This window comes from Salvelinus fontinalis, chromosome 38, assembly GCF_029448725.1.
Source record: "Salvelinus fontinalis isolate EN_2023a chromosome 38, ASM2944872v1, whole genome shotgun sequence".
Lineage (NCBI taxonomy): Eukaryota > Metazoa > Chordata > Actinopteri > Salmoniformes > Salmonidae > Salvelinus > Salvelinus fontinalis.
Genome location: NC_074702.1, coordinates 15,154,212 through 15,166,068, shown reverse-complemented (window position 1 = coordinate 15,166,068; position 11,857 = coordinate 15,154,212). Strand labels below are relative to the sequence as shown.

General features: G+C 44.6%; 1 protein-coding gene across 2 annotated transcripts in view; it reads left to right on the top strand.

Annotated features, from left to right (window-relative positions):
• Positions 1-11,857, top strand: part of LOC129837428 (cyclin-dependent kinase 14-like) — a 208,231-nt gene that overhangs the window by 157,971 nt on the left and 38,403 nt on the right. The gene's annotated exons all lie outside the window — the stretch shown is intronic.

The following is an 11,857-nucleotide window of genomic DNA, read 5'->3' as shown; positions in this document are numbered from 1 at the left end:
GAGGCAGAGAGGCAGACAGACAGACAGACAGACAGACAGACAGACAGACAGACAGACAGACAGACAGAGAGGGTGTATTCTTCCGAGAGGTTAATTCCCAGTAGACAGTCTTTGTGCTGTCTAGATGGCTGCTTTCACACAGCCCACTACCTGCCTGTTATAGAACTGAATCAAGACCAGAGAGACTGACACACCTCAGACACACAGCTGCACTACAATGTTCTGACTGAGGAGAGAGAGAGCGAGAGACAGAGAGAGGGAGATATAGAGAGAGATAGTGAGGGGAAAAGAGAGGAAGACAAGATGGAGGAAAGTGGGGTGGTGAAGAGGGGGTAGCAAGAGTAGAGTCATTGAACACTGGTCACTTTAATAATGTTTCCATACTGTTTGACCCACTTTATATGTATATACTGTATTGTAGTAAAGGCTCATCCTATATAACTACTGCTGTACACACTTTTTCTATTCATATACTGTCCATAATGTCTATACACACCATCATATACATATATATTTATATTCCGGACTCTGACATTGCTCGGTATATGTATGTTTCTATATTTCTTAATTCCTTTATTTAATATGTGTACGCGACCAATACAATTTGATTTAGAAAGAGATGGAGCAAGCAAATAAATAGAGACATACATGATAGGCATGTGTGTTGTTTAACGGGGGAGAGACAGAGAGACAGGCAGCACATGGACAGTTACAGAAGTGTACTGCAGAGCTATACTGAATGTTTATTCATGAATGTGCATTATTCAGGGGAATGGCTGATGCAACATTGTACCTTGCCTTCGCAATGGCTCTCTCTGAACCATCGATCCTCACGATGACCATGAAGTTCACTTTGAAGTTATTTTCGACCACCTTGTGGTTGACTTCCATTGAGTTTGTTCTTCTTGCAATCAGCCTCGCAAACGTCCGTTTTCAAGTTCAAGTTTCATATTGCACCGTTCCATTGGCTCAGAGGTAATAGTCTACATTCAGCTCCTCTCCTCATCTCCTTTCCTCATCTCCTTTCCTGGTGTCACAGAGAATGACTGGTGAAAACAAGCGTTGCATAGGCCTCCACAACATTGCTTTTAGCTGTGTTTTCACATCTGTGCAGAGAGGAGATGAGAAAGGTATTGGGATGCAGACTGTAGCAGTACCTGTCAGCAGCCAGACAGACAGCCAGACAGACAGCCAGACAGACAGACAGACAGACAGACAGACAGACAGACAGACAGACAGACAGACAGACAGACAGACATGTGAGAGTCAGACAGACAGAGAAAGCAGCTCTGGGTCAGGAAGAGGACACTATGGGCCCTCAGCGTCACTATGTCACTTTGAAGATAAGACCGACAAGCGTGCCGAAGCTAAAGTGTCTGTCCTGTCTGTCCACTATGTAGAGCAGCCAGGCAGCTGTTTATGTGGCTCACACACACATGCAGCCGCACATGCTCACACAGACACACACACACACAACGTTTAGCCATGCCTGCTGTGGCCACCTGCCTGAGGGCCTCCATACCTCAGCATTGTGTTACTTGAGTCTTTGCATATGCCATACACACACACACACACACACACGCACCAGAGCACACCAGCAGTCTGTCTGTCATATATGTTTTGGCTTCCTGTCCTATATCCTTTAACCAGCATCAACATGTTTCATCACCTTCAACTAGAGCCATCAGGAAAGCTCTGTACTTTAACGTAGCATTTAGCATATTCTATACCATTTAAATTGTTAAAGACTCCAGCCACCCTAGTCATGAACTACTGTCTTTTTTAGGTTCACAGAATGACCTGGTAGAAAGTTTTCAGAGGGAAGACAAACTGCTTTAAAGCTGTCCCCTGCTGTGTGCCTGGGGGAGGGAGAAAGGAAGGAATGAAGAGAGGGAGTGAGGGAGGGATAGAGGGATCACCTGAGGCACTGCCTTCAGGAATGGAGAGCTTTCTGTCAAATAACCTCGCTTTGTTTCTACTCAACACCAATCCCTGATTCCACTGGCTGTGTCCCCTTTGGCAGACTCTCCCTTCTTTGTTTTGATTCTCTCCTCTCTCTCGCCCTTTTTTTCTCCTTCTCTCGCTCCATCTCCCTCTCTTTGTAAACTAATATGCAGTGTGAATAGAGATTGTAATACATTCCTCAGGAGTGTATTATGAATTGGCTCGGTCATTCCCTGTAGAAGGTGCATGAGTCACCAGTGTGTGGATGTGTTTTTTAAAGGCCCCATTTCCTCTGTTAAATCTTTCACCCTTCCTTCCTGCCATCTTTCATGGTGGTCTGAGCTGAGCCTGGAACAGTCTTTGGACCTGAGAACAGTCAGCCTTCCAAGTGTTGAGGTGGAGAGTAAAAGGGTGGTTGGAAGTGTTCTCTGTGTGACTCAGTTTGGTGGTGCAGTATGGAGCTTGTGATTTTACTGATTCTACTAAGCTCTGAATCACTACCATTACAGCTCCTTCATTTAGGCCTATATATAATATACTATATATAATATACTGTATATAATATACTGTATATAATATGCTATATGTAATATACTATATATAATATACTGGAGATAATATACTATATATAATATACTGTAGATAATATAGTATATATAATATACTATATATAATATACTGTAGATAATATACTATATATAATATACTGTAGATAATATACTATATATAATATACTATATATAATATACTGTAGATAATATACTATATATAATATACTGTAGATAATATACTGTAGATAATATACTATATATAATATACTGTAGATAATATACTATATATAATATACTATATATAATATACTGTAGATAGCAAAATTCTATGTGCTGAATGTCTGAATGCTTTTATTCAGTGTAATAGAGTATTGTCTTAGTAGTTGGTACATTAATTACTCATTCAAACATTTCTTTCTTTTCTCTTGTAAAATAATTTTCTTGACCTGTAAAATCACTTGATTTGTTACATTTTAGTCAGTCATGATTTGATTTCCAACCGTATTTCTCTTTCTGTTTATCCACATTATGTGCCCCATCATTACCTCACTGTAAAACATCTAACTGAGAGTCTCTCCCCCTCTCCTCTCCTCTGCTCCACTCTCCTCTCCTCCTTGTTTCCTCTCTATCTTACAGCACTGTAACTCTCATTAGCCGTCAGTTCACACCCTCTCTCTCTCTCTCTCCCTCGCTCTCTCTCTCTCTATTCCCTCACTTTATCTCTCCTGAGATCTCCCTGTCTTCTCTCTCGCTATAATTATTTATTTCACTTACTCTCTCTCGCTCCTTTTCCATCTCTCCCCCTCTGCTCCTCCCTCCCTCCCCCCTTCTCTCTGGTGCTGTGGGTGAGTATCTTTCTCTCTCTCTCTCTCTCTCTTCCCTTTGCCCTCTCTAGTGTGTGAGAGTAAAGCTCTTTCTTTCTTCGGGCCTGTTTGATTGACAGGCTTGGGGATTGGATCTGATGAGCCACGCTCTCTCACAGGGTCAAGGAGGCTAGTTAGCAAGAGTTGTCAGAGAGAAGAGAGAGAGAGAGAAAAGAGAGGGATAAGGGGGAGAGGGTTCAGGACTCCCCCGGGCAGGTGTTCATCTCAGCAAGACAGCCCCCCCACCACACACACACACACACACACACACACACACACACGCTCCCTTTCCTCACACCTCCCCCAGCTTGTCTCAGGAAGATGGAGCAGGCAGGCAGAGAGGAGGGGCGATAGAGCCCTACAGCGAGACGTGGGAATTGATTTCATGTGTAATTTGTTTATCACTAGAGGGGACAAATGCCATCCGCCTTTGGGGGAGAGAGAGGGAGGAGAGGCAGAGGAGGAGAGGCAGAGGAGGAGAGGCAGAGGAGGAGAGGCAGAGGAGGAGAGGCAGAGGAGGAGAGGCAGAGGAGGAGAGGCAGAGGAGGAGAGGCAGAGGAGGAGAGGCAGGAGAGAGGGAGGAGAGAGGGGGAGAAGAGAGAGGGAGGAGAGAGAGGGAGGAGAGGCAGATGAGGAGAAGGAGGAGAGAGGGAGAGGAGATCTGACTCTGGATCTCTCTCTCTCATTACCATAAGCTCCCTTCAGAGCTCCTCCAGTTGTAGGAATGTTTTTCACTTGCTCCCTCTCTCTCGCTCTCTCTTTCTCTGTTTCTCACCCTCTCTCGCTCTCTCTTTCTCTGTTTCTCACCCTCCCTCTCTCCAGCTCCAGCTCCCATCCCTGTCTTTATCTCTCTCTCGTAGTATCTGACAGTAGTTCATATTGTTGAGCTCAGCCTCTAAATAGATAACCTCTGGCAGATGATGATGATAATGACGAAAATGAAGAATGCATGTGTGGGTGTGGGTGGGTGTGTGTGTGTGTGGGTGTGGGTGTGGGTGTGGGTGTGTGGGGGTGGGTGTGTGTGTGTGTGGGGGGTGTTGGTGTGGGTGTGTGTGTGTGTGTGTGTGTGCATGTGCATCCATGGATGGAGACAGTGGTGATTATGAGCTCAGATGGCTCAGCACCCGTCCTTGTCGGCCTACCAGATGGTGTTATCCTTATTCAGGAAGTGAATTGGACGCATATAAAGAAAAGCTCTGCAATTTACTCCCCTCTTAATTTTTTATAAAATGGCAAGTTATTGCTTTAAAACACCCGCCATCCTTATTTATTTCCCAGGAGGAAAGGCAGAGAAACAGAAATAAAGCATAGGTTGAGAGTATATGTCCCAGCAGCCTGGTGGAAGCCGACAGACACACTGTGGTAAACAAAATCACATTCAGGTTCTGGAGAGAAAGGACATGTATTGTGCACAGTATGAACACATAACACACTACACCTCTCTCTCGCTCGTTCTCTCTCTCGTTCTCTCTCACCGTCTCTCTCTCTCTCTTTCCTTCTATCTCCCTCCCTCTCTGTCTCTCTATATATCTCTCCTCCTCTCTCTTTCTCCCTCCCTCTCTCTCTCCCACTGTCTCTTTCTCCCAACATATGTGCCTCTCTAATGAGCATAGCATACATAGCTTTTCTTCTTTTTTTTCTTTCACTCTTCTTTTTGTTTCTCAAAAAAATGGTCTTGTGTGAAGGAGCCAACAGCTTCACCAGCTCCTCATCCAGCAGCAGCACAAGCCTCAGTGGTTCCTTGTGGTTCCCCTCTGCTCACTGAAACTGGGTTAAATGAAAGTTGTCTAATTAAAACTTGGCCTGTTTTCCATCTTCCATTGATGTGTTTGTTGGGAAGAATCTGTTAATGCTACTTAGAGAAGATGAGTTTCCCAAATTGACATACAGTGTATATGTCAACATAGAATGGGGGTTATAATAGACGGGACCTCTGGATTTTGTGTGTATGTTTGCGTGTGTGTGTTGTGTCAGTGAGTGTGTATGCACGTGTTATGTAAGAGGGAAGAGAGCAGAGTGTTCTCCAATGTGAGCCTTCTGACATGTTTTTGGTTTGTGTTTCCACTGGAGTTGTGCATATGTCAGACTGGGAGACAGGTTGGCTGTGTACGGGCCAATTACCTTGACGAGATAGCAGGTCGACATTACCGGGAGAAAAGAGAGGGAGGGGGAGAGAGAGCAGGTGTCAGGTCTCCTCACTAAATATGCACAACAGCCTAGCGCCCCAGCCAGCCTAGAGCAGAATGCAAATATATCCAATGTGCAGCCAACCTCTCACACCCACAACTTCTCAAAGACACTTTCATATTAGTGACATCTAACTCTGATTCACAGAAAGTAAATATTTTCCCAGTTTCTTCATTCCCCTCCAAAGGACCATAGAGACCCTTCTATATTCTTAACAGTCTCATGTACATCATATATAAAAGACAGATTCATTGCAGATCTCACACAGGGATAATCTACTACAGTGACTCATTGTTCTGAGAACGTGTAGCTGAAGTTGAGGAGGGGGAACTGAAGAGCACTGGCTCTATATCATACGGCTGCTGTGATGTGAAGGGTCTGGCTGGTCAGTTTGAAGCAGGAAGTCAGCGGGAAGGAGAGAGACGGATCTGGACTCACAAATTAGAGCCCCAGCAGGGAGTCTCCATGGTAACGCCGCATGGCCACACTGTAGCTGTGTGGATCGGAGGGTTGGAACACTGGTTCTAGTTATGCATCAAGCTCTACATATATATATATATATATATATAGAGAGAGAGAGAGAGAGAGAGAGAGAGAGAGAGAGAGAGAGAGAGAGAGAGAGAGAGAGAGAGAGAGAGAGAGAGAGAGAGAGAGAGAGAGAGAGAGAGAGAGAGAGAGAGAGAGAGAGAGAGAGAGAGAGAGAGAGAGAGAGATGTGTGTTGAAGGAGAGAGGTGGCAGGGGATCTGGGGCACTCCGAAAATATTATTTTCACTAATACCTTTCTATAAAGTCTGACTTGGTTGACCTGCCCCTGGAGTGAGATAAGTGTACTAATGGTTTATAGTGACAGGATATTGATTTGCTAGCATGAGCCCAGATTTTCTTTGAAAGTGTGAGGTGTGTGTGTGTAGGATTTGTGAATAGGCCCTTTTGTATACTGGTAGCATGAAACTATAAAACGACCTATGGTTGCTCGGCTTGCCGTAAATGAGTAGACACAACAAAGTTAATGACATAAGATTTTGAAATGGTTGTGTGAGTGACATATTGTATTGATGCTGTTTCTGTGTAGCGGTTACAGTGTGATTCTCCAGGTAGTGAGGTCATAGCATCGACACCGTGTGACAGGAGAAGAGCTTTAGCATGGCCGTGCAGCTTGGGCTGGTACACTGTCTGTCTGTGACAACACATGGTGGCAGCTGTGGCCCTGTGTTCCCTCTGCGTCTGTCTGCAACACAACACATGGACGCCTCTCCAAAACCACTTCAATGTCCTTCCTCCTTTCTCTTGCTGTCTCTCTCCCTCCTTTCTTTCTCTCTAAATCTCTGTTTTGCTGCTTTTTAAAGATACATTTAATGCTTCAGTGTGTGTATATCTGTTTTTAAGCTCCTTTAAGCGTTTCACAAAGCTGAGCAAAACACAACCTGTGTGTCACTCAAAGCCTGGTCTCAGATATGGTTGTACTTTCTTGCCGTTCCTATGATGATTGTCACATAAAGGCCTGAGACCAACTCTATCTGTGTATTCTGTCAGAGTGAACCTAGGTGAATGAGTTCAGTGCAGCACCCTGGAGTTGTTTAACTGAAGGCTCGGTTGTGGGGTTGACCTGACCTGGACTTCATGTCTCTCTCTATGAGACTATCTATGAGCCTGGCAGGTTGTATGGACAGTTGTATGAGTGTCCTGGTGAGGTGTTACACAGTGAAGTTTCTCCAGGCTAAATGCAACACGTCACCTTCCTATTGTCGCCCCTCGCTCCCTTCCTCCAGACCCTTTCAACTCTTTCCAGGGTCCATCGTCCAGTCTGAGCCTGCCTGCATGCCTGGGGTTCACTCTTCCAATGGGTTCACTCTCCCATACAATCCTTTCACACTACTCAATAGCTCCTCTCCCTTTCTTTCTCCCTTGTTTCTTTCTCTTCTCTCGTCTGTCTTTCTCCCTCCCTCTCCCCCCTCTCCTAGTCTCTTAGTCTGTTTAGCAGTATGTCACTGGTTTTTTGTTGAGAGCTGTTGTGTGCATGTGTGTGTGCGTGCATGTGTGTGGTGTGTGTACGTGTGTGTCCGTTTAGCGCTGATGTGTGTGATGTGTTTCACTGCGGCTGGTCTTGTCTGGCGCAGCGCGGAGCGTCACTCTCCCATGGGGAAGGTCGACGGTCCTGGTGGCACTGTAAACCTCCGGCTGTTTGTTTTGTTCCTCTGTGCTTCCCACTGGCTGGCATGCCCATACACCATGCTGTGGTGTTGGGACTGTGTATCTGGAGATGTGTCACCTGTGTTAGCGCTAAATGCAAACACTTTGGATGTGTTGGACCAGTGTTGTTGTAGGATAGTGTTAGTGGCGCTAAATGCATAAGTTTTGGATGTGTTAGACTGCTGTTGCTCTGGGTACTGTTAGCACTACATGCTAATGCTGTGGATGAATGTCACTGTGATCAGAGAGACGGAGAGTGTCCACTGTGTTACTACAAGTTATTTTAAATGAATGAGAGAGAGAGAGAGCGAGAGAGAGAGAGTGTCCACTGTGTTACTACAAGTTATTTTAAATGAATGAGAGAGAGAGAGAGTGTCCACTGTGTTACTACAAGTTATTTTAAATGAGAGAGAGAGTGTCCACTAAGTTACTACAAGTTGTTTTAAATGAATGAGAGAGAGAGTGTCCACTGTGTTACTACAAGTTATTTTAAATTAATGAGAGAGAGAGAGTGTCCACTGTGTTACTACAAGTTATTTTAAATGAATGAGAGAGAGAGAGTGTCCACTGTGTTACTACAAGTTATTTTAAATGGATGAGAGAGAGAGTGTCCACTGTGTTACTACAAGTTATTTTAAATGAATGAGAAAGAGAGAGTGTCCACTGTGTTACTACAAGTTATTTTAAATGAATGAGAGAGAGAGAGTGTCCACTGTGTTACTACAAGTTATTTTAAATGAATGAGAGAGAGTGTCCACTGTGTTACTACATGTTATTTTAAATGAATGAGAAAGAGAGAGAGTGTGTCCACTGTGTTACTACAAGTTATTTTAAATGAATGAGAGAGAGTGTCCACTGTGTTACTACAAGTTATTTTAAATGAATGAGAGAGAGTGTCCACTGTGTTACTACAAGTTATTTTAAATGAATGAGAGAGAGAGAGAGAGAGTGTGTCCACTGTGTTACTACAAGTTATTTTAAATGAATGAGAGAGAGAGAGTGTCCACTGTGTTACTACAAGTTATTTTAAATGAATGAGAAAGAGAGAGTGTCCACTGTGTTACTACAAGTTATTTTAAATGAATGAGAAAGAGAGAGTGTCCACTGTGTTACTACAAGTTATTTTCAATGAATGAGAGAGAGTGTCCACTGTGTTACTACAAGTTATTTTAAATGAATGAGAGAGAGAGTGTGTCCACTGTGTTACTACAAGTTATTTTAAATGAATGAGAGAGAGAGAGAGAGAGTGTCCACTGTGTTACTACAAGTTATTTTAAATGAATGAGAGAGAGAGAGAGTGTCCACTGTGTTACTACAAGTTATTTTAAATGAATGAGAGAGAGAGAGTGTAAACTACAAACTATTATAGACACATGAGAACTGCGAAGAAGATAATCTCTTACATTTTTACCAGTCTCGCTCATTTTCCTTAGTTTTCCTGCTGGCAGAAAAACTAACACACACACACACGTGCACACGCACACGCACACGCACACACACACACACACACACACACATTCAGCCCTCCGCACAGCACAATACCGAGCAGTACTTTAATTAAACCTTACCCAGCTGCATGAATAATGTAGCGAATGGTTCCCTCCCTCAATCCTCAGAAAGAAAGTATCCCTTTCTACTGCTTACCAACCAGGCAGCCAGCCAGCCAGCCAACCAACCAGCCAGCCAGCCAAGCAGCCAGCCAACCAGCCAAGCAGCCAGCCAGCCAAGCAGCCAGCCAGCCAGTCAGCCAGCCAAGCAGCCAGCCAGCCAGCCAACCAGGCAGCCAACCAACCAGCCAGCCAGCCAAGCAGCCAGCCAGCCAGCCAGCCAGGCAGCCAGCCAGGCAGCCGGGAAGGCTGCATTCACTTCAGTCATCTTATCTCACTGTGTTTCAGGAATACATTAAAAGCATTCCACCGTACGGCTCCAACCAGGGATTTCTGGTCATTTCCACCAGCAGCCTGCCTGAAACATCTCATGTTTATTTGCTGTGCTGTTTTTTCTCCTATGTATGTAGGGTTGAAATTAGAATGTTGTTTATGAGAGATAATGTAGGGGTTTTAAGATCAGTCACGGTGTAGTATGGCTCCCTGGTTGTCTTAGCGGGCCTAGTCTCAACCAATGGTTACTGATAGTTTTATCATTCTGCTGAGTAAAAGTTAACTTTATGAAATTCTTCTATTAACAGACAGTATGATGTTTTTAGGCTATGTGCCCTAGCAGTAACGGCATGCTAGAATTGAGCTAGATGAGTCCAAATGAGTTATTGAAAGGTGAAACAAAAGAACACACAGTTAAATCAAAGACAAGACCGTTCCACAACAGCCTAAAGGAGAGACCCAAACAATTACACTCAGATACGTGATCAAATTTCACTCTGGTACACACACGCACACACACACACACACACACACACACACACACACACACACACACACACACACACACACACACACACACACACACACACACACACACACACACACACACACACACACACACACACACACATGGGCAGACAGAGAGACATGAGGTATAGTTTGACTCAACGTGCTGGGGCTGCGGTGTAGTGATTTCATGCCTGTTTTGTTGGCTAACAAAGCCTTACGCTCTCTCTCTCACTGCAGGCACTGATTTCCTGTGTGTGTCTGTGTGTGTCTGTGTGTGTGCGTGCGTATATGTCCGTGTGTGTGTGTGTGTGTGTGTGTGTGTGTGTGTGTGTGTGTGTGTGTGTGTGTGTGTACCACAGCTGTGTGTGTTACCTGGGAGACAGTCTGAAAGCCCAGCTTTTTAGGGAGGGAAAGAGACTGAGGGAGAGGAGGGGGTTGTATTAGCCATACGGGGCTCAGCAGGACAGGGAGAGACCCAGGCTCCCTACCCCTCCAGCTCCACTCACCCCCAAACCAGCCTCATTTCTCAGGTCCAACCCTCCTCACACTCTCTTCCAGCCCCACTCTCCCCCACTCCAAACCAGGCAGTATTGGATGAAATACAGCATAGACTGGGAGTGCAGGTCTGTTATTAACCCTTTGCTGTGTTTACACAGATGCCGGGGAGGGAAGTCTTTGGGCCGTTGAGGTGATGATGTCTGAATTCAGACATGAGAGCCAGCCGGTCCCTGCTGTGACTTAGAGTGTGTTCAAGATGCGTTCAGGGACGATTATTCCACGAGGCCTGTGGCGGCAACTTTTCAGCATTTTTGCTGGCCGTTGCAATCTGATTATGTTGTTATGTTATTAGTTTATTAACTTAGCTGACTTCCTGATCCAGAGTAGAGGGTTAGAATAGTTTTTCACATGCGCTGCCCTGCAAGGCTGGGTTTATTAATGAGAGAGATTTATGAGACTTGGAGATACTCTAGTGTGGGGATATTCTGGTGTGGGGATATTCTAGTGTGGGGATACTCTAGGTCATATACTCTAGTGTGAGGATATTCTAGTGTGGGGATACTCTAGTGTGGGGATACTTTAGTGTGGGGATACTCAAGGTCTTATACTCTAGTGTGGGGATACTCTAGTGTGGGGATAGTATAGGTCTTATACTCTAGTGTGGGGATAGTATAGGTCTTATACTTTAGTTTGGGGATACTCTAGTGTGGGGATACTCAAGGTCTTATACTCTAGTGTGGGATATTCTAGTGTGGGGATACTCTAGTGTGGGGATATTCGAGGTCTTATACTCTAGTGTGGGGATACTCTAGTGTGGGGATATTCTTGGTCTTATACTCTAGTGTGGGGATACTCTAGTGTATGGATACTCTAGTGTGGGGATATTCAAATGTGGGTATATTCTAGGTCTTATACTCTAGCGTTGGGATATTCTAGGTCTTATACTCTAGTGTGGGGATACTCTAGTGTGGGGATATTCTAGTGTGGGGATATTCATGGTCTTATACTCTAGTGTGGGGATACTCTAGTGTGGGGATATTCTTGGTCTTATACTCTATTGAGGAGATACTCTAGTGTGGGAATATTCTAGTTCTTATACTCTGCTTTGGGGATATTCGAGGTCTTATGCTCTAGTGTGGGGATACTCTACTGTGGGGATACTCTAGGTCTTATACTCTAGTGTAGTGACACTAGTGTGAGGATACTCTCATGTGGAGATACTCTAGTGTGTGG